Source organism: Lygodium microphyllum, chromosome 14 (assembly GCF_053477565.2).
Source record: "Lygodium microphyllum isolate KBCC chromosome 14, Lygodium_microphyllum_v1.1.10, whole genome shotgun sequence".
In the NCBI taxonomy this organism is placed as follows: Eukaryota; Viridiplantae; Streptophyta; class Polypodiopsida; order Schizaeales; family Lygodiaceae; genus Lygodium; species Lygodium microphyllum.
In genome coordinates this window covers 104,533,015-104,560,657 of record NC_141148.1, presented here as the reverse complement: position 1 = coordinate 104,560,657, position 27,643 = coordinate 104,533,015, and the positions used below count along the sequence as shown (strand labels likewise).

Genomic DNA, 27,643 nt, shown 5'->3' with positions numbered 1-27,643 from the left:
GTTAGATATAGTTATGCTAGTAGCATTTTGAGTCACAATGCATCAAGTTGCAAGGTGTGAGAATTATCAAGGGTCCCTATTTTGGGGTTCGGGGGCCGCAAAAGAGGCCCATAGTTGGGGGGTCTTAGGGGCCAATGGCCCCCTTAATGGGGTCTAGGGCAACACCCTCGACCTGACAGTAAAGAAAATATTCCTTACAAAATTCCTTGGCTAACTAGAGAAGGTTCATAATATGGTCGAACATACAGACTAGAGTACCTTCTCGGGCTATAAAAAGAATACCTCTCTAAAGCCATCATCAATCTATCTTTCACCTAGTCAAAATTCTTCTATAATTACCCTTAAGCTCTTTGCATATCATCTATCTGGATTTCCATCTAAGCTTCACAGTGGAAGTGCATGGGTGGATAGAGCCATCTTTGTATCAGTTCATTTCAAATTAAAGCAATCTTTATTCTTCTCATATTTTCTATGAGTTCTTTACTCCTTAATCAAATTTTTCCTGCTATGCTGTGTAATTTCTGTCTGGATTGCCATCTAAGCTTCATAGCGGAAGTACATGGGTGGATAGAGCCATCTTTGTATCACTTCATTTCAAATTAAAGAAACCTTTATTCTTCTCATATTTTCTATGATTTCTTTACTTAATTAGATTTTTCCTGCTATGCCGTGTAATTTCTAAATGGCATCAGAGCCTAAGGGACTCTAAGGAGTGAAGAGTACAAGAGAGACAAGGGCTTCAACTTTGCAAAGAGGAGAAATGTCATCTGATGCATTCAAGTCGCAATGATGGCACATCTAGTGGTGTGCTACTATACTAGTAATTCAAACACTGAGGATTCATCACCAACCTTCAATGAAGAAAAATTAGATGGTACAAACTATACTTGTGAAAGTTTAAAATCACAACTATCCTTGATTTTTATGAGCTTCTAGAGACTGTGTTGCTAGGGACTAATCTAGAACCACAACCCACCTTCAACCCATTAAATTTGAGTGTTATGATTCCTCCAAATGTAAATCTTTTATGAGCTTGGAAATAAAGGAATGCAAATGCACTGTGTGCTGAGTTATAAGCTATTCTAACAGTGTTTTGGCCTTGATTTAGCATACAACCAAAGGCATCAGAAGCTTGGAACATACTGAGGAGTCAATACAAAATGTGAAATCAAACTAGGATTTAAAACTTAGAAAATCAACTAGTAGTAGAGAAGTTTGTTGAAGAACAGACAATTGAAGCATTCATTACTCGGATCAAGAATCTACATGATCAGATGGTTGGCATTGGGATACAAAAGACTAGTGACGAGCTAGCACAGAGGCGTCTTCAAATTTGTCCACCAAAGTTTGATGGATTAGTAACTATCCTAAACATTGAGGTGGGATACCAAGCTTTGAGGTTTGAGGAATTTTGCACACTACTAATGGAGAAGAAGTTGGGGCTTAAAGCCCGAGAAGGTAGCAGCAATGGAAATGCTACATTTTTTACCAATGCAAAAGGCAAAGGTGGTTCCTCTACCATGGTGACAAAATAAGAAGGGTGGTAATAAAACATTTCAAGGAGAGTTCTTCTATATTGCAAGAAGAAAGGACATGCAATTGCAGATTGTTGTGTCAAGAGAAGGCAAATGAAAAGAATGATTGTTAACGATATTTTGAGATGGCAGCAAAAGTGCAAGTGCCAAACATTATTTTTTTGTGGATTATTATTTTATGGAGCTTTAGCATATTATTTTGGACACTTGTGTATTATTTTGTACTCGTAGACATCATCATATTATCATGGATGTATTATTTTGTGAGAGTTGGGCTCACTCCTATACACATTGTATTTATATCCCATAGTTGTACTTGAGGCACCTTCAAGTATTGCATAGGTTGCACACATGGATTGTGATTAGATTAGCATAGGATTAGTCTATTTAAGGTAAAGTTGAAGCATGCTTCAACGGCCTAGAGCCCACTAAGTGGGTAGGACACCCAAGAGAGGGTGCAAACCCTCCTGCATAGTTGTGAAAACCCTAAATGCAAAAGGGGCACAATTCCTAACCCTAACCCTAATTCTTGGTCTATATAAGGGTGGGAGGTCTCAGTTATATGTTGAGATATCGAGCTCCACTCATGATATGCCAGGGTGACCGTTGTGCATTTATGTCACCGACTTGTCAGTTGCAAATGCGGTTGGTACACCGCCCATGAATAATAGCTAGATGACAGCTATCCTTATCTACTCTAGTTCGTGGCTCAGTTAGTATGCCACCTTAGTTAGTTGAGTTTGGTTTGAGACCCATATATAGGGTTCTTCTATTTCTTTGTATGAGAGTTCTTTTTTGGCTTACACAACTAAGAAGAGGAAAACTGTTTTCAACCTCCACCTTTGTGTGTATTCCCCCATTGTGCAAGCAAGAAAGCTACAAGTGAGACTTCTTCCTTCTCTCCCACAATCTTGACATGGTATCAGAGCCTTGTTTGTGGTAAGGAGCTCAAGAAAGCAAGCCAAGCTCGCGGTGTTCTGGTAAGAGAAGCAGTGTTGCTTTCATTTTCTGTTTTGGGAGCAGATCTCTGCAGGTAGCACAGCCGGAAATTGCAAGAGTGCATTGTCTCAGGTTGAGACGCCCTTCGCGGTGAAGCAAGAGGGCAGTATATGCTGCGGGAAAGGGCATTAGCCCTAGGCAACCCTGTTTTTTTTATTTGAGGCCATTTTGGGGCCTGTTTTGGAGGCGGAAGTTTTCTGCACGCACTCAGGAAAATGCCCAATTTTACGCTGTGCAGCCACTGTTCTACAGGTCGGTGAAAAGTTACTGTAGAAATTACATCATATGCCTGTGCGCAGAGACATTGGGAGTTACAGAATCATCCTTGTTGCATGTTGATTCCAAATCGTCACTAGGAAGTGACTGTGTGGTTAAATACCACTTTCATCAGTTTTGCAGATTTGCCCTTGTGAGGCTGAACCTGTGTTCTCTGCAGTGACAGAATTTTTTGCGGTATTCTGTAACGGCGTCATATTCTCTTTCACAGATTGTAACTGAAAAGCTTGACAAGAACAACTTCCAAGCATGGAAGTTTAGAATGACGAATTTCCTTATGGGAAAAGGATATTGGAAATTTGTTGCAGGAAATGAAGAAGAACCAGTTCTTCCTGATGTTCCCAATCAACAGCAAATGCAGGCATTCAAAGCATGGCATGAGAGAGCCAGGAAAGTTATGTACTGGCTGTCTATTAGTATTTCAGACTCTATGATTGTGCATATTCAGATGCAAGTACGCCAAAGGAGGCATGGGATACTTTGTCAAAAATGTATAGCACAAATACGCAAGCCAGGAAAATGCAGCTCAAGCAAGAGTTGCATAATGTGCAAAGAGAATGTATGAGCATCAATGACTACCACATGAAGGTGAAGAAGATTGCAGATGCACTTGCTTCCATTGGGTCGCCAGTGGAAGATGATGATTTAGTTTTTGTGACCTTGAATGGTCTAGGAAAGGATTATGCACAGTTTCGGACATCCATTTCAGTTCGTGAAAGATTTCCTGATTTTGAGGAGTTGATTGCTCTTCTAATTTCTGAGGAGCAGAGAAATGGTGGTGCATCTTCTTCAGGAGGAACTTCAAAAGAAACTGTCTTCTACTCAAATGCTGGAAGAGGTAGAGGCAGAGGTAGAGGAGGCCGATTTGGAGGCCGTGGTAAAAATCAAAATATGTAGCAAACTCAAGAAAACCAGTCCTATGGAGGAGAACGTGGTAACTCTAGAGGCAAGGGGAGCCAAAGAGGTCATGGTGGATGGTAAAGAGGCCAAAATGCAAACAGCAATGTTGAATGCTACTACTGTGGTAAAATGGATCATATGGCTAAAGACTGCTATAAAAAGCAGAATGACATTATGAATGGGAAATTGCAACAAGGGAATTATGCATCTTCTAGTAGACAGGGTGATGACAAAATTGAGCATTTGTTTATGGTGCAGCACATGAACAATTCTGTGACAAGTGCAGAAGAAAGCAACGATGTGTGGTATGTTGACTCAGGTGCATCAAACCACATGACAGGTCATGCAGAATGGATGGAGGATGCAAGAAAAATGGAAAAACCAGGATTTGTGGAGACTAGTGATGATATTGCACATCCTATTGTGCAGATTGGAAAAATTCATTTAACTATGCAGGATGGGAAAAAGAAATATATGTCCGATGTATTTCATGTCCCGAATATCACCAAGAATCGGGTTTCTGTTGGTCAAATGGTTGAGCAGGGCTTACAGGTCAGATTTAATCCTCATGGATGCTTTGTTGAGGATATGAAAAATAAAGGTCGCTTGATAGCAAAATGAAAGAAGGACAGAATGTTTACATTGGATGCAGACATGCCTGAATTGAGTGCAGCAATGTTTGCACATGGAACCGGTGTAATTGCAGATATTGATATCTGGCATAAACGCATTGGTCATGTTAATGTACAGCGACTTAAATCAATGTAGGCCCAAAATATCGTTGCAGGATTGCCTAAATTCAAGGTTGCAAAAATGCATAAGGATGTGAAGCCTGTCAGTTTGGAAAACAGGCAAGGAAACCATTTTCTAGACATGTTCAAGAGAGTAAGAAGCCATTGGAATTAATCAACTCTGATGTGTGGACTACTAAAGCTGCATCTCTTGGAGGCTATCATTATTTTGTCACTTTTATTGATGACTATAGCAGAAAAGTTTGGGTGTATTTTATAAAAAAGAAAAGTGAAGTTTTTGGGCATTTCAAAACTCTTAAAGCTATGGTTGAAAAAGAAACAAGTCTGCAAATAAAATGCCTAAGGTCAGATGGAGGGGGAGAGTACCTCTCAAATGAGTTTGCAAGGTTCCTGCAGGAGCATGGCATAAAGCAGCAATATTCATGCAGTCATACCCCACAACAAAATGGAATTGCAGAAAGGAAAAACAAGCATATTGGAGAGGTATCTCGTGCCATGCTCAATGAAAAAGACTTGCCAGATTTTTACTGGGCTGAAGCAGTTGCTACAGCAGTCTATATAATGAATAGGACTCCCACTGCAGCAATACATGGCATGACTCCAGAGGAGAGGTACACTGGTAGGAAACCAGATATTTCTCATTTGAAGATTTTTTGTTGCATTGCCTATGTTCATGTACCAGATGAGTCACATTTGTCCCAGAGTGGAAGGATGTCGTGAAGTGGAGGTAGGTGGAAAATACAGTGTTAAAGGGTGGCATTTTCCCTAACGATGCACCGAGAGGTGGAGTGATTGGAGGGTAGGTAGATGGTGGACCTGGAACGTCCTCTAGCAGTGGTTCACATTCTTCGCCATGGACAAGCAGATTGAGATCAAGAGAATCTTCTCAAAGCAATGCAGATAGTGGTATTCATATATCACGAAAAGGAAAAGAGAAGGTAGATCAACCCATGTTTGATGTGAATGCAGGTCACTCTTATGTGGATGGTAAATCCAGTGGCTCAGAACAGAGCATTGATGATGAGTTGGATATTCCTTCTATTGTTACACCTGGAGTAAGGAAGACCAGGGATGTTTTGAGAGCACCTGGGAGTGAACCTACTTTGTGCAGGTCTACCAGAGCTAGGTATCCAGTGGATAGGCTGAAATATGATGGATTTACAGCCATTCACTATGCCTATATGGTCAAAGTGATACAGTAACCAGAACCCACTTCTTTTGAGCAAGCCATGGGAAAAGAAAAATGGAAGAAAGCCATGGATGAAGAAATGGATGCCTTGGAAGCAACTGCTACATGGGAATTGGTACCTTTGCCTAAAGGTAAGAATGCAATTAGTTGTAAGTGGGTTTATAAGGTGAAGCACAATGCAGATGGTTCTGTGAACAGATACAAGGCAAGATTAGTAGTCAAGGGGTATGCACAAACATATGGCATTGATTATGAAAAAACATTCAGTCCGGTTGCAAGGATGGCAACCGTAAGAGCATTCATTGCTATGGCTGCATCAAAGGAATGGTCTTTACATCAGATGGATGTAAAGAATGCTTTCTTGCATGGTGATTTGCAAGAAGAGGTATATATGGAGCAGCCACAAGGTTATGTGCATGCTGTTCATCTTGAGTTTGTTTGCAGGTAGAAGAAAGCATTGTATGGCTTGAAGCAAGCACCTAGAGCATGGTCTGACAAGATAGGACAGTATCTTGTCACTATTGGCTTTCAAATTTCCAAGGCAGATTTCTCACTTTATGTGAGAAAAACAGATAAATGTATTATGCTACTTGTCATTTATGTTGATGATTTAATTATGACAGGTGACAGTGATGAAGATATCCTTCATGTGAAAATGCTATTGAAGCAGAAATTTGAGATGAAAGATTTGGGAGAGCTGTGTTATTTCTTGGGCATTGAGGTGATTAGATCACCAAGTGGGATACGGCTCTTGCAGAGATAGTATGGATTGGATATGCTGTCCAAATATGGGATGACAGGCTATAAGCCTATTTCAGTTCCTTTGGAGCAGAATGTGAAGCTGAGCACAGATGCAGGTGAGCTTCTGGAAGACCCTACTATGTACAGACGCATAGTAGGAAGTTTGATTTATATGACTATTACCAGGCCAGATTTGAGCTATGCTGTTGGATTGGTAAGTCAATTTATGCAGGCTCCAAGGAAACCGCATTTGGATACGGCTAGATGCATACTCAGGTATGTGAAGTCCACATTGCAGTATGGACTACTTTATAAGACTGGGGTTCAGATACAGTTGCATGGATACACTGATGCTGATTGGGCTGGTAGTATTTCTGATAGACGATCTACCAGTGGATATGTGTTCTCTTTTGGGAGTGTTGCAGTCACTTGGAGCAGCAAGAAACAGCCTACAGTTGCCTTGTCGAGCACAGAGGCTGAGTACAGGGGTGCAGCAATGGCTGCATGTGAGGTAGCTTGGTTGCATAAGCTACTTTATGATATGCATCAACCTACAGATGGGCCAGTTGTCATTTATTGTGACAACATGAGTAGTATACACTTGGCAAATAACCCAGTATATCATGCTAGAACAAAGCACATTGAGATGCATTATCACTATGTGCGAGAGAGAGTTTCACTAGGTCTTATTGATCTAGTTTATGTCAACACAGAGGATCAGGTAGCTGACATATTCACGAAGGCATTGGGCGCAGAGAAGTTGCGAAAGTTCAGAGACCTGCTTGGTGTGCAGGAATTGGGATTGAGCTCGAGGGGGAGTGTTGAGATATCGAGCACCACTCGTGATATGCCAGGGTGACCGTTGTGCATTTATGTCACCGACTTGTCAGTTGCAAATGCGGTTGGTATACCGCCCATGAATAATAGCTAGATGACAGCTATCCTTATCTACTCTAGTTCGTGGCTCAGTTAGTATGCCACCTTAGTTAGTTGAGTTTGGTTTGAGACCCATATATAGGGTTCTTCTATTTCTTTGTATGAGAGTTCTTTTTTTGCTTACACAACTAAGAAGAGGAAAACTGTTTTCAGCCTCCACCTTTGTGTGTATTTCCCCATTGTGCAAGCAAGAAAGCTACAAGTGAGACTCCTTTCTTCTCTCCCACAATCTTGACATTATATTCACCCCATTTGGCACATCCATGATGCTAAATCTCTATCAGTGTGACTACTCAAGATTTCTATTCAATATTTCTTATCTATCAACTTGCTTCCATTGTATTGAGAGTGAATAAGAGGGAGAGAGTGAGAGGTGTGTTGAGTGAGGCACTGAGGGAAGGTGGAGATCTTTACTATTGTCTTGTTTTTCTCATATTCTCTACAAGCTCTTTGACTTGTTGGTGTGCTTGCTTAGTTGTGGATGCAAAGGAGTGATAGCATTGAATGGTGTTGATCATGGTCATAGAACCATCTTTGAGAATTTGGGTCATCAAATACAAGAAAAAAAGTTAGGTGAGTTCACTACAACTTGAGCTAGTCTTGTCTTCTTGCTTTCTTGGGTTGGAGAGGAGGATGCTTAGTTAGTTAGAGTGGAGTGTTGAGAGACAAGGTGAGAGATTATCGCCAAAGTGAGTTGCAACTTCTAAAACAATAGAAGTCCGTTGTCCAAAGTCCTGACTGCTAGTGCGTTAGGCTCAACATTTTAGTTCCATTTCTAGGACCTAGGGTGGTGCAACCACCAAGGCTCTCAAACTCCTACTGTGTGGTGGAACAAGAGTCTTGTGCTGCATGGGCGTGGATGGGATCAATGTGGTTCCAATTGTCTATGTTTGTGGCTAGTGTTCCGAAATCCATGCGGCTAGGTTAGAAAGGTCAAATCAGAAGAAACATGTTCATTGGATTGAGATTGTGAAGATAGGCATTGTTAGGGTCGGAAAAAACAAAAAACACAAACTTTTTTATAAAAAAACACACACACAAATCAAAACTCAAATCTCAAACACAAAATGAAAACTCATACTCTCCTTGTTGGATTTCTTGTGTGACAAGGTTACGTATATGCTATTAATTTTTATGCCTTCTTGGAAAGCTTTCAATTCATCTAATGGTGGAAGAAGTATTACAAGGAGGTAGAAAAGAAGGGGTGAAGGGAGATGAGATAGGAGAAGAAGAAGAAGAGATAGAGGTACCATTACTTTGATCATACACCCTACCCATTCATCCCACTCTCACTCACACAAACTCATTCTAGGTAGCACTTGTGCACACACTTTTTGTACTCTAGCACTCACACCATTTGCATGCATTCTTATAGGTAGGCCCTTAGCACATTGCATTGCGCTAAGTTAAGTTGAGTCACTCTTGCATTAGGCATTACGATTCACTATAGCACTAGTGGCACTAGGGTACACTTGCACTAGGCACTAGAGTTTATTCTCACTAGAATTCACTTTCACGAGTTTACTCTATCAATTCACTCTTATGAATTTCACTCTTATGCGAGTTCACTCTCATGGAATTCATTCTTGTGGAGTTTACTCTCGCAGAGCTCACTCTCGTGCAAGTTTGCTCTCATTGAGTTCACTCTCATGAACTCACTCTTGTAGAGCTCATTCTCATAGAGTTTACTCGTGGAGTTCACTTTGTCGACTTCATTCTCATGGAGTCTCCTCTCATGCATTGAGTTCACTCTCAGGAGCGCATTCTCGCTCATGAGTTCACTCTCATGGAGTTCACTCTCACTAGCTCATTTCCATAAGGTCATTCACATGCATTCCACCACCACCCTTGTACCCATAACACTCACATCTCACTTATCCTTCACTAATACTCAGATCTCACTTATCCTTCACTCACATTCACACCTCACTTATCCCTCACTCATACTCACTCACTCACACTAACCAATCACACACACACTATGCCTCAAATCTCACTCATACTTGTCTTACTCACATTCTAAATTTGAACCTCTTGCTTTATGTATTTTCATCAAAGTGCCATCCTTACTTTCCATATTGTTAGCATGACATGGTTGTGTTACTTTGAGGAACTTCTTACACCCATGCACATTGCATTGGAAAGGAAGAAAGTTTGATTTTGCACACCTCACTCTTGCGAGTTTTTGACTGAAGAACTCAACAAGGAGCTTTTTAAACTAAGTAATCACCTCATCATATTGCAATGACCTAGCACACATTGCACTTAGCACCTAAGCAACCTTGGTAACACACATTGTGTTGATATTACCTTAGATCATTTAAGATCATAGTACACAACCACAACAGTCACTTTCACATCTACATATAGGACACATTGCAAGTCATTAGGGGGGAAATCATCCAGCCAAGCCACCATCATCATGTGCTCCATTCCAATCATTACAAGGGCTCGATGAGTAAAATATTGTTGACCAAGCTACCATAAGTCCTAAGCCCCCTTTGAATCATTTTAAAACCCCATTTAAAGAAAGTGCCAAGATTGCAACAATTGAGAGGAGAATCCAACCACTAAGCCCATAATTTCACCACTTGCACTTAGCATAAGATCACAAGACCGATTGACCAATGAGAGAGACAAATTTGAAGGATAAGAACTCCAAGAAACAAAGTTGCAAAATCCAAGAATAACTGACAAGCCTAGAGAGCTGAACGAGAACATCCACACCAAGAACTGCACAAGACCATTGTAAGAAGAGATTGAAGATTTTATCATCTGGCTATTAAGAGCCTTACATTCAGTTGACGTGCCTCATAATAGACTCGACCTTAGGTATCAAAGTCCTAAAACATGATGAGTCAACACAAACAAGTGAGCATTCCCATCCATCTATCCATTCACATATTACGAAAGCTAGCAACACAAGAGCCCAGGCCATAGCTATCAAATCGGATCGTGATAGATAAATTTCCAAGGGCTGACCTTAGATGCATTGGGTGTAGCATCACTCACATGTATCATGACTATCCAATATGCAAGTTTTCATGTAGTGCCCTAACTAGGTCAACCATGCCTAATATCCGAAATGTCCAAGCCACAAACACTAACCCATAAAAAGAAAAGCTAATCTCTCCTACATATCTTAGGGTCAAACTAATTGCCAAGTGAGAGCTCATCATTGACACTCTCATAGACAAAGGTTTGAGATTACAACATCTTGACCTATGAGGTATGGACAACCTAAACTCGTATTGACCAATGCAACTATCAAGTTGTATGGAGCATCAGCCTATTCTCTCCTAGGATGATGCAAAATTCTCTTGATTGTTGAGATTGAAAGAATTCACACAATGTTTTATGTGCTTTCAAATTGATAAGATATGGGAAAGGAAATCTTTCTTGGAAGGCCTTTCAAGTGTGCAACCACATGCATTGTGGACTATAAAGTACATTGCATATACCTAAGCTTACCAAACATGGAGATAGTCACTAATTTTAGCAAAGGGGAGCTTGTCTCTTCTCTCAAGAAGGGCAAGAAGCTTGTCTTAAAGTCAAATCAAAATCTTAGAGAGGACAGCTATAGAGTTATTAATGAACTACTCAAGACACACAAGAACAAGAAAGAACCGCTGAGTAGGAACCCTCCTAGAACCAAAGGAAAGACCACATCTACTAGAAACACTACCATAATTTCTCAAGCTGTTGGGAATAGAACTGCATCTAGAAAGGGAAATATATTTAGGGAAAGTAATCAAAAGCATTGATGGAGAGCTAGCACAAGGCCACGATGTGTATCCAAAACATTGACATGTGCTCAAGGGTTTTATGCATGAAATTGTTGGATTTGGTCACCAAAACCATCCACAAAGCCATGTCTAGTGACCTCAAACTAGATCCCATCAACATCCAAGAAAAAGCAAAAGAGACCCACACACAGATATAGGTCATGGACCAAGATACTTGAGGAGACAACATCAAATAAGCTAGTGACTAACGAGCTAGTTCTTGTGACACTTAAGCCCACAATTCCAAAAGAGCAACCACTTGAAGTTGCTACTACTCCACAAGAGAAACTAGTAGTGTCTAAAAAGTCATCCAAGAAAGGGGGAAAAGCTAGAGCCAAAGTAGCCACTTCCACATGAGGCTACTCAAGCTGAAATGGAAAGTCCAAGGATAGATGAGATAAAGCCCTCAAGTGTTGATACGTAACAACTCCAAATTGTTGTTGGTTCTTCAAAACAACCAAAGTCTCCTTGAAACCAAGAACCTTTGTAACCCAAACCAAAACACAAAATTTAGCAGCATCAACCTAATGTAGCTTATCAATCTAAGGAAAAGGATCCACAAGGGATAGCTATGAAAACATCGAAAGAGCGATGACCTCCGTCTACAAGTGTTGTTACAAACAAATCTCAAAATACCAAGATGACCATGAATACTTCCAATCAGTCCGAGGATCTAAGTGCATATTCATCTTTGACTATCACGATTGACTGCCCCACATTTTGAGATGGAACCCATACAATCACAACCCTTGGCTATGACCAAGACTATCACTTCAGCTGAAGAACAAGCCTCTAGTACTTCAATCTCACACAAAGATATACAATCTAGAGCATAGAGCATAATGAATCCATTGATTCACAAGTCATTTTCTTCTCAACCAAAAGCTCCAATACACTTAAAACAAGCTAAGCAATCAATCATGGGGATGTTAGAAAAGAGGGGGCAGCCCAGAGATTAATCAGGAGCTATGAATTCTCAAGGACTAGATGAAACACTGTTGACTTCACTTGATTGTGTATATGTTCATGTTGACCTTACAATTCAAACTACTAAGCATCAAGAACTCTTAGAATATCCTTTGACATGGTCAAAGCAATCACAAATTTATTGGATTTACCCAATAGTCATGGGAGAAGTTATAAAGTAAATGGCCAAGGTAGAGCAGGAGAAACATTGCTTAAATCATGTGTTCTACACTAGGAAAAGCACATAGAAAGTTGGGAAGATATTGCAACATTGGCCAAGAAAATAGAAGGACAAAGTTAGTTTAAATGAAAATGGTAGAAGTAGCCTAAGGAATATTTTTGAGTGTGGGAGCTTTTGCTCAACTGCCAAGACCCATGAACTGCTTATTAATCAAGTGTTTCAAGCCAAATGCCAATGGCTACCTCTCACATAGTCATATGCACTCTCAAACTATGAGTGTAGTGAGCTTACCTCAATGCCCAATCGAGTACCCTTCTCTTTCTAGCACACCGTTGTCATGCTGCTACGTAGACACAGTGTGAAAAAACCTAGAGTGCATCATCATTTGGCTTTCTTATTAATCTAGAGAGTCAATGCCATACTAGTCATTAGTGTCAGTGTCCATAGTATGGATGGTTCAAAAATACAAGATTCTTGAATATTTTTTGCTTATTTTTAATATTTTGGATATTATTTCCTATAAATATCCTTAAAATTTGTAGAAAATTTCTAGAATAGAGTGACATACAAAAAGCAAGTAGCTTTTTAACCAATTTGGGAGATTTCATGGAAAAAGAAGGATTGGCGAAATCGCGCGGGTCGCAATCACAGTTGACAAGAAGCAAACAACACTTTGAACTGGGAGAAGAAGATGGAGTGATTTGGAAGAATCCTGAACAGGTGTCCTAGAGTTTTACCCCCTTTTCAGAGCCAACAAAACCATCAACTTTGCAATTTGAGCAACAGAGATGAATTTAGTATTTGATACACATTTTTTATCTACAAGGAGGCTCCAGGAGATCTAATGCTTGGAGCTCGGGGGGGGTCACCTTATAGAAGCTCTCTATATAACGTGCGTTCAAAGGATACTTAAAAAACCCCTTTTTAAATTTTTTTCACTATTTTATATACCCCTTTTGTGAATTTTGAAGTCAATAGTTATATCCCCCCTGTAAATCTAAAATTCAAATCGAATGTGCATTTTCATGGCCCCTTCTGTACAATTCAAATTAAAATATAATACTACATTATTTTAGCCATGAAATTCTCACAATGATCCAAGATGGATATCCAAACATGATTTTAATATTATGAAACTTTTACAATAGCATTGTAACATAGAGCTATACACAAAAGACTCCAAGATCCACATGTCCAAAGCATGTCTTATACATTTGGATTGTGTAGTATGATAAAGGTTGTACGCTATAAAAAAGAATAATACATAAGTATGTTGACTTCATTACTTTTACGACTAGCCATCTTTAGAGCTTCCGCACCGTAGTATCAATTTTTCTTCTGATAGCATGATTTAGTGCATCATCACCATGTTCTTCTTGTATTTCTGAGATTCTCTTCTCTCTCAGTGTTTATTGTACACACACTATGTCCGCAAACCCTACTCTCTCTCTGCATCATCACACATCTTGACACTGAATCACATATGGTAGAAGACTGCTCTATACTCCACCTTTCTGAAAGAAAGGGCAACTCTAGGCTACTTTTTGCCACTCCAACAGATAACACTTGGTTGACCTCCATTGATCAACATCTCCAACCCAATTTGAATCCATCCGACCCGTAAGAACCAAAGGTGAATCTTCAATACCCTTTGGATAATGAGTACAAGATCAACGCCCCCCTCAGGAACTACAAAATCCTCATAGCAAGCTTCCAATGAACCACCTTGGGTTCACTGATTAACCTAGCCAACAAACCTACAGGAAAGCATAAATCAACCCAAGTGTTAAGAAGCCAAATCAAGGACCCAATCAACTGCCTATATAGGGAAGCATCCACCATTAGTGAATTTGCATAGGCCATAGCTTTCTAGTTTGGATCCATAGGAGTAGAAATGGCCTTACATCCATCTATCTCAAATGTGGCCAAAAGCTCTTACACATACAACTACTAAGAGATGAAAACCCCCTTGGAGTCTAGTAAATCTTGTGACCTAAAAGAAATGGAGAAGACCGATATCCATCATCTCGAACATCTCATGTAGTGCCTCCTTAGTCTACATGACCTTCTAGACATGCCACCTATCAAGATAAAATCATCGAAGAAACGAGTATATCTTCTCATTCCAAGCACATGGAGCCTATTTGAGGCCGTAAAGGGCCTTCAACCTATACACCTATCCACTTGATGATGGAAGAGTCTAATGACATTTGCTGATGGTCTGGGAAGAATTTGAGATGATGTATCAATAGAATCATCATTCAGTAAGACCTCCATAACATCAGACTTTGCCATATCCTGTAAGAAAAAACCTCCTGAGAGCAATCTTTTGGTTGTTTACTTGGTACATGGCAGCTTTCTGGAGCATCCTCCCAAGAAGGGGCAGGCGATGGCACCCCTATTCCTCCTTCCCCAAGCCCCAAGTGCAAGCACACCACTCTGGACTTGCCTTGGAGACAATTAATGCTACCTTGCCAGTCCTGCAGTAACAATTAACGCTACCTTGCCAATCCTTCAATATCAAACCCCGAGTGTAAGCACACCACTCTGGCCTTGCATTGGAGACAATTAATGCTACCTTGCCAGTCCTGCAGTAACAATTAACGCTACCTTGCCAATCCTGCAATATCAAACCCCAAGTGCAAGCACACCACTCTAGCCTTGCCTTGGAGACATTTAATGCTTCCTTTCCAGTCTGTGCTCAAAACAAACAACACAGAGGTTGTCTTAAATGATTTCATTTATGGCCATAAGCATTCCAATCGAGATGTGAAGCGAAGCAATTTCCTACACTTCCATCTGCAATAGGTTCATCCTCTCCAATACCTACTCATCCATCCTTTACGGCACTCGACGTCTTCTCTTGCCAGAACACTCCCCTTGTTAAGAAGACACAGACTTAGGCTAGCAAAGATGCAAGTTAGTCAAAGAATACATCGTCAGTCCAAATTTCTCCACGTCAAGGCGAGTAAAGATGCAAAGGATGCCTCATTAGTCCCGATTTCTTTGTACGCTTGCAAAGGAAAAGGAACAAGTAGTTGAAGCCAAACACGAATCATCTGGAGAATGGCCGCCCGAATGTGACGTTGAACAGGAAGATCTTATGATCTATCCAGTTATTCAATCTCCTCATCGTATTTGCCATTGCATGCAATTCTAGAATGACTAATCATGAACTCATGATCTCATCAATGTCTGTCTCTCCTATGTGCAGTCTGGAATAAAAGCTAACAGTCAGAAATGGCATCCCAATGATCAAGTGCCTCTTGATTTGATGAGATAGAACATAGTGAAGGGTTTGTTTGCCCCTGAACTCATTAATGTCTGTCTCTCCTGGGTGCAGTTCTGGGATGGAAGCTTAGTGTATGAGATACCTTCTACATGTCCTTCATCAACATTTAAAGCTAGCTCCCTATGAACACCAATTCTTGTGCATTGACACCTTTGAAAGCTCTATAACAAGCAACACAACTGAAGTAAAACCTCCATAAATAGTGCTTGTAGACTTTAAAAGCTCCACAGCAAGCAACACATCTGAAGCAAAACCACCATAAATGGTGCTTTTTGGCAAGCTTAGTTGATGAAGAAGCTTGTTATGGAATGTTTTTGCAAGGTAGAAGTCATAAAATCAAGGTAGGAGTAGAAATTTTCCATGAAATCTAAAAAAAGAAAGTTGGAAGAAAGAGAAGAAACCCTGTCTTTTAAAAAAGTAACTCAAGATTGGTCTCCATTAAAGATTGTAGCTTTCATTTTATCCATCTTACCCTAGATTTTGGTCAAAATTTTAGTCACAACCTGCCAAAATAGCTGAAGCCCGCCATTATCCACTAGTTCATGCCAGGAACCTCCATCTTAGACATAGTTTGTGACAGATCTCCATGTGTGACCACGGTTATGGAAGAACTAACTCCTATGACTAATTTTTAACTATGGTTTTCACTCCCTAGTCACCGTAACTAGATCTAATGCATGAAAATGACTTCTGATAGGATCTAAACTAATGCTCTGATACCAAAGTAATGAAGCTAACCTAGCTTATCCTAAAATAGCCCCCACCTAAGACTTATGCTAGTCCCATTACTCTATAACCATGTGGGTATCACTATGTGGGTGACATTGGTGGGTCATGTAGAGGGTAACTACTAATGATGCTGCAATTCTGGACGTTGATATTTCTTTGCTCCTGGCTGCCTCACATGGTTCTCCAATGCCTGTAGATCAGACCAACAATATCTTCTTCCTCTCTCTTGCAGGCTGAGTGAACTAAATCCATCTCTCAAGCCCCCAAAAATGTCTCTTCAATTTGCATGGGCATTTTTGCCAAGTGGCAGCCTTCTAAACCCATTTTCTAGCATTATCCAGCCACTAATTAATTTTCAAATTTAAATCATTCAAAAAGTCAATTTCAGCCCAAAATTAAATGTGCCCATCCATAATTAGCTTGCCTAGGCCATTTGCAACTTGGAGTACTCCCCAACCTTTATTGAACCTTAGATTTAAATATTAGTGCTTGTCGTACACTCTGTGTTTCTCCCCGCGATCCCTACTATCTCCCTGATATGGTATGAGTGCATGCCATCCCATCATTTTTCTTGACAAGGACAAGACAAGCAAAAGGAAGGGAAGAAGAGGTCCAAGAAATCAAAGTAACCTTGTGACTCTGATACAAATACAAAGGGGAACCACAACGGGTATTCAAAGTATCCACACTATGGGAAGACCTCACACCTTCAAAAGAAGTATTGGAAAAAATACCCTCACCTTCGCCCAACCATCTATCTTCAAGCTCCATTTTGAAAATCCTACATGTTTTCAACTTAGGCTTTCATCTTCTCTCAATCCATGGCCTTACTAGACTAGGTACTTAAGTTGTCTTCACCAAGCAAGCCATACTCACTACAGATTCTTCTTCAAGGGCCATTCTTATGACAAGTTGATAGGATTTATAGTTGTATAGGTTCCATGCCCCTTCTTGTAAAGGGCCCTCTGAGGTAGTTTCCTGTTTCCCCCTTCATTCCCATTTGTGTACCATCCACAACAAATTCTACCCCACCCCCACCATATCTTTTGGTCGTTTCCTCGTACCCCCGTCCCTTTCAAAGGGGAACAATATCAAAGATGCAACTCTAGATTCCCTAGCCTTTGTGTTTTAGAGAGGGATACCCAAGATTGTGAGGAAATTCTTCAAGGATTACAGTCCTCCACAAGCCTTTTCTTCATGTGAATGTCTCTTTCCTTCATCATCGAGATACCATCCCGTACCGCTTGCATGCCTATTTCATGGCCCTTTGTCCCTATTGTTCTTTTACTTCTTGGTTGGCATTCATCATTGATGGGCTTCATCGATAGTGGCACTCCTACCACCCTTGGATCTAGTCCATCTTCTTTGGCCTCCCACCACATCTAGGATCTAAGAGGGGATATTAGCAATCATGTCTCGTCATCTCCTACTTATGAGTCTGAGCTTAAGTCAAACAAGGATATTTGAAGCTCTAGAATTGTGTTTGTCTATCATCTTTTGTGTCCCAAAATCTTTATTGGAAGTTGCACCAATACATTTCATTTCTATCGTGATGGCCACTTAGGTGAATGGGCAAGCTCACCTAGGTGCCAATATTTTGGGCCTAGTCGATTGGTATACTAGTTGAGACTACAACTTTCTCATTTATAGGCAGCTTGCCCCCTCACTCCAATAATCCATCATCCACTCTTCATTCATCCAGCCCTCCTCATTCTATCTCATCCCCCTCTAGCATCCAGACAAATGCTCCGAGCTGCATGTTGGGGCTAACTATTGCAACCTTGTTAGCTATTGCTTCTAACTCTTAAGTTTCTTTCAAGCCTCATCTATTCTCTCCAAGTTCACTTTCCTTTCCATTATGCCCTCTCGCAACAATTTGGCTACCTACATCCTATGATCCTTTTCTACAAAACATGTTGCTCATCATTTCCCTTTTCAAGTGATCCACTACTACACATTCTCAAATGTCACCATTTCTAGCTTGTGCAAGTTGCCCCATCATCATTGTCTAACTATTGCTACTACATTTGGGATTCATCTCAATGCAACATCCTCTTGAAGCTATTTCCAACATCTCTAACTCCATCAACTCACCTCCAATCCTAGCCCTCCAGACATGAAGACCAAAGGCCTCCTTGTACATACTTCAATTTGATACACTCTTCTCTCATTGAGCATTCAATTAGATTGTATTGCCATATGCCTCGTACAAATTGTGCCTTCTCTATTGCCCTAGCATTTCCTTACAAGTGACCCTTCTCACAACAAGATTGATAATCTTTTGAACTTTCTACTCAAGAATCCAAATAGACTTTGCAAGTAAAATATTTAGCATCTAAAAGACCCCAAACATAACAATTGAATTGTGATCCAAGTTAAGGAGATGGTTCTAAGTACAAGTTTGTCTAGATTGCACCAAAATCCTAGCCTTGCACAAGCTAAAATAGGTCAAGCAATGTTCACATCTCAAGCCCAAGACACCACAAAGAGGAAAACAAGTTCAATAATCCACATGAGAATGATGGATGATCACAATACTTTGAGACTCCCCCTTCAACACCCCTTTGAACCTATGATTTCTTGGTGTTCTATAATACCAAACAGCACTATGAAGAATTTGACATTCTCCAATATCCCTTTGACATAATATTTTAACTCTAGAGTCTGTCCAATGGCTACTTTAGTAACCACTCCAGTGAGCAGCCTACTAGACATAGATGCAATAAGTGCAACCACTATAGTAGGTGCATTTTTGCATCTAGAAAAGTGAGCAGCCTATTAGACAACCTCATCTTTTCTAGATGCAAAAAATGCACCTACTAGACATAGATGCACTTGACTAACTAATGCACTGACAACTATCTGCGCGCAGCCTAGCTGTGGTCTTTTGCTGCCCTTAGTTAAGAGGTGGGCCTAATAATTACATATTTGGCAAGTGATGGTGAATACCTCAGTCTCTCATAACTCGTACTGCAACTGCCTTGATCGAATATTGTGGTGATGTTTCTAACCAAGGCCTTACAATAGTAAACTCACATAACCTGCACATGACAGCATCCACCAAATAAGTATATACAATCGAAACATGTAAAGATGGCTTCAATTGTACCACACACTCAGGTCCAATCAAACAGCTCCTTGAAGAAATGCTCCTCTTTGGCTAGATGATTGTACTAATGTGGAGCAAATTATTGCATCAAGAAGGTCTCTGGACTTGAATTGTTGGTATATTTAAGTTCCAAGGAACAATTAAAAGGCATACATTTTGTTTTTCCTTGAACTGTTGTGTTTTCCAATTACGTAACTTGAAATCAATGTAAAGGATAGAAAAGCTCACATTGATCGATTGCTTGTGTTATTGGTTAAGTTATACCATCAAATCTCACTATTGTTCTAACTGAACAGAGAATAGAGAGAGAAACATGGGGCACTTCAGGTCAATCATCCTAAACAACACAAGAATTCAATAGTTAGCTCGCAGTTCAATCTCACACAAACAATAAAAAAAGCACAGATACCAACCCAAATAGTGGAGTAGTGAGGGATCACAACCACAGGCAACAGTGTAATCAGCCTTTGCAAAGCAGTCCCAGCCCTCCACAACAGGTGTAGCAGCAAAAACACAAGCTGCAGCCATCTATAACAGCAGAAAACAAGTTTCATGATTCAGGAATGATGCCATGCAGCTGGAGAAGAAGCTCCATAGTAGAAAATGCAGGTTACATCAGCTCAAATTAGCAGCTAAATAGGTCACCCAACATGAAGCAGGTTGGGAAGCAGCAAATGCAAAGATTGCAGACATGTAATCAATGTAAATACAGCAGCAATAGCAGTCATTTTTTATACCATGTGAGAATGCACAAATGAATATAAGTAATAAAAGACAAATCATGAAAATAGTGAAGAACAAGAACTGAAAAGCGAATGATGAATGGGCAATAAGATCCATAAATGAAAGCATCAGATGTACAATACAGTGCTACAGAAATACCAACATGTGTGATGACCAGCAGTGCATTCAGTCTCCCTCTCTCCAGGTGGATGTAATCAAATACAACAATACTAAGTGAGTGGAAAGGGGCATATAAATAGGCCATAGCATCAGACAGAAGATAAGAATTTGCCATTCTCATCTTGATGAAAAAGCTTATACATACCTTTTCAGAAATAACCAACAACTCTTCTGTTGTGTTCACATTTGCAACCAATGACAAGTTGCTCTTCTTCCTCTCCATGAGCTCAAAACGTCTCTTTGCTATTGCGTTCTGTGCAAGAAGAGCATGCTGGCTATAAGACATCCTGCTCTTAGGAGGATGGGGAACCTGCCTTTGTGCTAGACCTCGCAAGGAAGTATGATTCTCTGCCAAAAACTGCTGCATAGAGGCAGCCACATCTTCATTTAGCTTCCCATGCTACACGAGCACCTCCACCATCTGAGTCAGCTCAAGCACAGCATGAAGCTTCATGCCATTCTGTGCAGGGTTGCACAGTCCCCCCTGTTGTTTGTCAATCAACACAATAGCATCGGTGAGACATTAGTGAGCGGAGTGACATTCTTGAGGACAGAGGCGCCGCTGGTGAGGAGGTCCTCAAGGACTAGCCAAGACTGGCCAGGGCAGAAGACGCCCTCTATGGACTTGCATGTGCCGTAGTCCTTGACCTCCTTCTGGTGCAAGACCATGGGAACAGCCCGGGCGAGGGAGATGGCGGTGGCAATGGGGAGTGCGGTGTAGGGGATGCCACAGATGATGTCGAAGCAGAGGGAGGAGACAGTGCACCAGATGGCCTGTGCAACCTGCACGAGCACGGCAGGGAAGGAGACGATGACACGGAGGTCGATGTATATGGGGAAGGTGATGCCGCTCTTGAGCTTGAAGCTCATGAATTTGATTGCCTCGGCCTCATGAAGAGCTAGGACAAGCTTGTCGAGCTCGGAGAGATGTCCATGGTGGCTAGCTCGCTCTCTCTCTCTCTCTCTCAACGTTAGCTCAACAAACTGATGTCAAACAAGTAGATTTCGATACTTTGAGTATACCCTTGTAGCTCTAAGGTTACGTTATTTGTAACACACAACATTAATGCAACCACATTTTAACTAGCAGAATTATTTAAATTATGAAAGAATGATTGTTGGTTCTATTTATAAAATGTCACAAGTAGAAAAATATCCCGGTCTTAGTGTTCATGAAAAATACTTTTGGTAGCAAATACAAAAACCTTTAACTTATAACTTTGGAAGGATTCTTGAATCAAATTACATGTATTTTTTCATTTTTATAACTAAAAATTTTCAAGGGTTCAAGGTTTAAAACCTTCTTCTTTAAAATTTGAGGGTATTTTTGAAATTTTTGCAATTCACTTTACATTAAATCTTGGATTTCTGGTGAACACTCCTCAAGCCATAGTTTTTTGTCTACTTCTTCTCCCATATGGAAGCCCTAGCATTTGTTTTGAGCAGGGATTCAAGAATTTCCACTGAGAAAAAATTCACAAAAACGATTAATTGCTTTGTTTCTAAACCAGGCCCAATGGATAAAGTTGAGTTGTATTGTATTTGTCTCCTTTTCCTACTTGTCAATTTGGAATGTTCTAGAGAAAGCATGCTTGGGGGAAGATGATGACTGCAAAGAAGAAGATTATGAATTTGATCCTATCTTTAGTTTATATGCTCCACTACAAGATATAGGAAATATACCGATGTCTAAAGCGATGAAAATCCAACTTAGTAGCTGTATTATCTTCCTTAGCATCAATAAGAGAACCAAGAAAATCATGCACAATGACATCTTTATTGCAAAAACCATAATCCTTAAGCCTAGATTCTGCAAATGTGGCTTCTTAACATGAGTGGAAGACAATGATTGGCTGATCTTCTTGCCTTCTATGCAAAGAGGGGGGTGCTATCCATACTAAGATGCGATTTACTACTACACTATTGTACCGCTTCTATTTTGATCACTATCCATGATAGTTTACAAGGTTGAGTGAGTTGAGAAACCTCTTGATTGCCCTCCCCCAACACTTCTAATATGCCTTGATGTAGCCAATGCCTAATTTGAAGGACTCTTTTTTTCCAAGATCCACAACTCATAACTCATAAAGTGGGCCACTTTACTCAAGATAGTGAGCCACTTAACTTGAATAAAGTGTGTCTAATTTTTTTGGAGCCGTGCACTACCTTGCCACACACCATTTTACTAGCATATGCCCTAAAGGGCAATGCTAATAAAATTGCAAGGAGAGGGAACAACTATGAATGCTTTGCCTCACCCGACAAAAGCACCTATGTTCCCTATAATCCTCAAACTTGAAAGTTTTCTGGATTTTAATGTGAACACAACGTAAATTCATATTGATGAAAAGCTATGATAGAATCCACCCCCCCCCCCCTCCCCTCCCACATGCTAGTTGTAAATATTTGTCTCGTGAGAATATATATGCCTTTAAGTATTGATTCCCCTCCCCCCATCTTCCCCCCACCCATCCCCTTACCACCCCACACACCCCCTCCCCCCCCCCCCATCTCCCTAAAAAAGTATGCTTCTGAAATTTTTTTAATAAAAAGACCCCTAATGTAACTTTTACATGAGGTGCATTTATAAACCCCTTCTATTTTTGGAAAACTTTAAGTCAACATAATAAAAATACACTTTCTTTTGAACTCGCGTGGTATATTACATGTTCTATAAGGTGACCCCCCCGAGGCTTGGAGATTGCTTATGAGTAGTATCAGACAAGGAATTTCAGGTTCTATCAGTACATAGTGCTTTGATTCATTGTGCTTTGTCTTTATCGTGTGTACCTCTTGTTGATTCTTTTTATTCTCTTCCATCTCTTATTCTCTACTTTCTTCTATCTCTGATCCCTAGTGGATATGAACTTTTGACTAAAATCCCTTTTGACATTTCCTAAAAAGATATAGAAAACTTCTAGAATAGGGTGACATATAAAAATCAAGTTGCATTTCTAACCAATTTGGGAGATTTCATGGAAAAAGAAGGATTGGCAAAATTGCACGGGTCACAATCGCAATTGACAGAGCACTCCGAACTGGGAGAAGAAGGAGTGATCTGGAAGAATCCTAATCAAGTGTCATGGAGTTTTACCCCCCTTTGAGAGCCAATAGAACCATCTGATTTGTAGTTTGAGTAACAGAGAGGAAGCTAGTGTTTGATGCATGTTTTTGGTCTACAAGGAGGCTCCATGAGATCTAATGCTTGGAGATTGCTTCTAAGTAGTGCCAGACAAGGAATTTCAGTATCTATCAATACATAGTGCTTTGATTCATTGTTCTTTTTCTTTATTGTGTTTACCTCTTGTCTATTCTTTTTCTTCTCTTCCATCTCCTATTCTCTACTTCCTTCTATCTCTGATCCCTGGTGGATACGACCTTTCAACTAAAACCCCTCCTACACCAATAGCTCCACAATTTGAGATACGAGCTTAAGCAACCTTAATCCTCCACCTTCAAGCTCCATGCTCCATAGCTACATGTGCGAGATAAGAGAAGAGAAGAAAAGAGAACAAGAAAGGAGAAGATGGAGATCTTCTCCACCACAGTCCCTCACCCTCACACACTCACTCCCTCACACTCTCACACTCCCTCTCTCAAATATAAGCACAAGTAAGCAAGAAGAATAAGAGAAGATAAGAAGAAGAAAAGGAGAGCCACTTTTGCCACACACCAAGAATAAGCTTCTCTATTCACTTTTTGGCTTTTGTACATGCCCTTATCCCTTTGGGCACCCATCCCCTTTTTTGTATGACTAGCCATCTTGCCAAGGTCCTCTTTTCCTATTCCCTTCTATTTACATTATACCTTCACCTATGTCCATATACTCTTTACAACTTCCACAAGAGGAAGCCTAGCGCTCTTTTACAAAAATTTGGGAGCCCCTTTACATTTTAAAATGCACCTTTGTATTTTCCTTGACTTTTAAGGTTGCCCTTGTGCTTTTAGCCTTTTCTCCTCTTATCCTTTTGTCGATGATCCACATTTTTAATTTTTTTAAAATTTTATTTTCTTTTCTTTTTCTCTATTTTGCACAAGGGTTAACATTACCCCCTCCTAGTCAAGTGCTAGTCCCATGGCACTTGTGGACTTTGTTGATGAGGGCTTGGGTGATTGAAGGGTGGTCCTATGAGTCGATGATGGGGCATTTGTGGGGATTGGACATGGGAGAGAAGTGTGTTAAAATGGTTGAGGTTTTGGAGATCGAGGGTATATTGAGTGGGTGATGGGCATCTCTAAAGTCAATAGTTAGGCGCCGGTTGTCAGATTCACCTGAGAAAGAAAAGAGAGTGCACTATCTGGGGCATGTGCCTACCTCACCATGCAATGCATTGTGTCTTTGTGCCAATGGAAATGGGAGCTAGATCAAGAACTGTAGGCAACCTGAGGTGATGTCCCATACTTGAGGACCCAGTTCGTGTGCATAGGGAAAGTGTGATGGGTGTAGCTTAGGAATTGGCAGAGTTGTCACAAAGAAAGCTTAGTACCGACAATCCCTAAAGTCCCTATTCTCAAAATCGGACGTCTGATTCTAGGACTCAGACGGCCTGGTCCGACGGCGCGGACAACGGCCTGCGAGTTGCACGCGATGCCTCTAGACTGACGTCTACTACACTGAATCGTCCAGTGCCTTCCAGATAGGTGCAGGACACTACAAGGGAATGCCAAACATGCCTGGAACCACTGTGGTGCTCGAATCGAACGGCACTCTAAGGATCTGTGCCCCTATTTCCTTGTTTTAGCCTGTTATACATCAACAGAGAACCCTACTGTTTGTTTTTCTTTTTCTTTGTTTTTTCCTATCCTAACGCATCCAATCACAAAGTAAATTCCTACACTACTTCATTCCACAACATAAATCTCAAGAAAGCAAAACACCTACTTGCCAAGGAGATCGAATACCATCTTCAACCCCCTCGCTTCCTACCTATCTCAAGCACCAGTTCAGGGAAACCCTTACTTTGATGCTCGATTCGAAGCGCGCAAGTGCTCAAGGCTTGGATCCGTTGGTCTCGGCAAACGGAACCAAAATGTGGGAGCTTTCACTCAACCGCCAAGACCCACGGACCGCATATTGTTTCAAGCGTTCCAAGCTGAGCACTAATGGCTATCTCTCATATAGTCGACGCACCATCCATATCTACGGGTGTAGTGAGCTTACCTCCGTGCCGGTTGTGTTACCTCCTCTCCCGCACACTTCGGTAGCTCCACGATCCAAGTGCAAGCTTCAAGCAAGCTCCATCCTCAAGCTCCACACTCCAAGCTCCATTGCCGTGAGCAAGAGAAGAGAAGAGAAGAGAAGAAGAGAGGAGAAGATGGAGAGCTTCTCCTCCTCGGTCCCTCACCCTCACACACTCACTCCCTCACACTCTCACACTCCCTCTCTCAAGCACAAGCTCAAGCAAGCAAGAAGAAGAAGAAGAAGAAGAAGAGGAGAGCTACTTTTGGCCACACACAAGAATGAGCTTCTCATTCACTTTTCAACTTTATATACAAAACCCTAAATCCCTTTTGGGCGGTCATCCCCTTTTCCCCTTTTTACATGGCCGGCCGTAGCCTTGGCCCTTTTTCCCATTGTCCTTCTATCTTCCTGGCTTCCTGTCCACCGCCCGTCCATATTTACAAATTGCACGGGTGAGAGCCCGGCGCTCTTTTACAAGATTTCAGGGTGCGCCTTTTTATTTTAAAATGTGTCTTTCCCCTTTTGCCTTTGCCTTGGACTTTTAAGGTTGCCCTTGCGCTTTTGGCCTTTTCTCCTTTTCTTTCTTCAGTCGGGCTACCTTTTTTCCGCCTTTGCCCTGCGTCTTTTCCACTTCTTTTTTCTTTCTTCGTGTTGGGGTTAACATTACCCCCCTCCTAGACGAGTGCCAGTCCCATGGAACTCACTGTCGTAGGTAGCATGCTGTAGCATGCACCGAAGACATGGGTGACAAGGACGCCTGTGGTTTCCGTGGAGGAGTGTTGGTGGTGGTGTGGCAGAAGGTCCTAAAGGCCTGTTGGTGGCCCAGGTGGTTGGTGGAAGGTTGTTGGAGTTGGTGGTAGGGCTATGCTATGTTGGGGATTGCATTGATGGCCAACACAAGTGTTGGTTTGTTGGGGATTCTGCACATGACGATTCTTCGCGGGCTTGTTGGATGGTAAGGGACAAGTATCAAAGTTGAGCATTGATGAAGAGCAAACAACACCTTATACCTGCAATTGGAAAACCTCACTTGTGATCTCTCCTTAAGGGGTAGTGCTAGGCTTCTCATCGTGCACAAGACATATTTTGATTAGTTTGGGAGACAGGTCGAACGCTAAGCAAGCCTAGAGTATTGTCCTGCACTTGAGGACCCAAACTGTGGATATATTTCGGTGCAAATATTATGTGAGTGCTCGTGCATACTTAGATATTACATAGTTAGAAGACCGCGGGCTAGTTTCTCATAACAATTCGTGGATGAAGCAAAGTTGCCCATGTGGAGAAGGAGTATGCGTGAAGGCATATGAGACGTCCTTTGCATTATGACTGCACGATGTAGCATAATGAAATACAAGGACACCGTACTTTCAGTAGCTGGAAACTATTGGACTTGCTTGATGAGTACAGTGTTTTTTTTTTCGTGGCCAATCGTGCGGTGCTTATCACCACTGATTGCAATGGTACTAAGGCAGAGTGCAAAAGAAAATTGTGCAAGTGGGTCAGGGTGACAGGTCTAACCCTAGGCGAGACAAGCTCCCCAGGTATGTCCTGCCCTTGATGTGCCCTGAACAATTGTGGGTGATTGTAAGGGGCTAGGGGACTAGGGACGAAGCCGGTCGACCAAGGTCACCAGACGTACCTAATTTGAGGACCCCTAGGTGCTGTGCTGTGATCGTGGGTGCTTCTTATTTTTACAGTCATTTCTTTTTTTCTTTTTTCTTTTTTTCTTTCTTTCTTTCTTTTTCTTTTTCTTTTCTTTTCTTTTCTCCTTTTTTTTTTTTTGCCTGAGTACAACCATTACAATATGTTGAGGCTATCAGCCTTTCAATGGGTTGAAAAATGTCAAGCTTCGAAGGCTCAAAAAATGAATAGGACAATGAGGATGGTGCCCTAGCCTCGCTGTTAGAGAAGCAGTTGGCGAAAGGGGGAGATACACTTGAGATATTGCAACCCTCCTTGTGGCACATGCGATGTGGGTACAATTGAGGTAACGACTGCCGTGAGCCAACTATAGAGCCTGACCCAGAAAGGGGGCGTGGCAATGTGGGCGATTGGCAAGGGTGCTTTCGGCAACGTGGCTTTGCCATGGCTCGCTGTGGGGTTGTGGGTGTTGCGATGATTGGCATTGAGCATTTTCGCGCAGGGACCTGTATTATCCTGCATCCACT

At 41.2% G+C, this 27,643-nt stretch overlaps 1 pseudogene across 1 annotated transcript in view; it reads right to left on the bottom strand.

The window, feature by feature from the left end:
* The window catches only part of LOC148025929 (uridine 5'-monophosphate synthase-like), a 51,233-nt pseudogene extending 28,120 nt beyond the window's left edge, over window positions 1-23,113 (bottom strand). Inside the window, exons 1-5 of the transcript XR_015693005.1 lie at window positions 23,084-23,113; window positions 20,439-21,277; window positions 19,834-19,918; window positions 19,619-19,727; window positions 19,231-19,322 (exon numbers count right to left, since the gene is read on the bottom strand). The product of XR_015693005.1 is annotated as a uridine 5'-monophosphate synthase-like (transcript). The remainder of the gene's footprint in view (window positions 1-19,230; window positions 19,323-19,618; window positions 19,728-19,833; window positions 19,919-20,438; window positions 21,278-23,083) is intronic.
* Window positions 23,114-27,643: the final 4,530 nt, after the last annotated feature.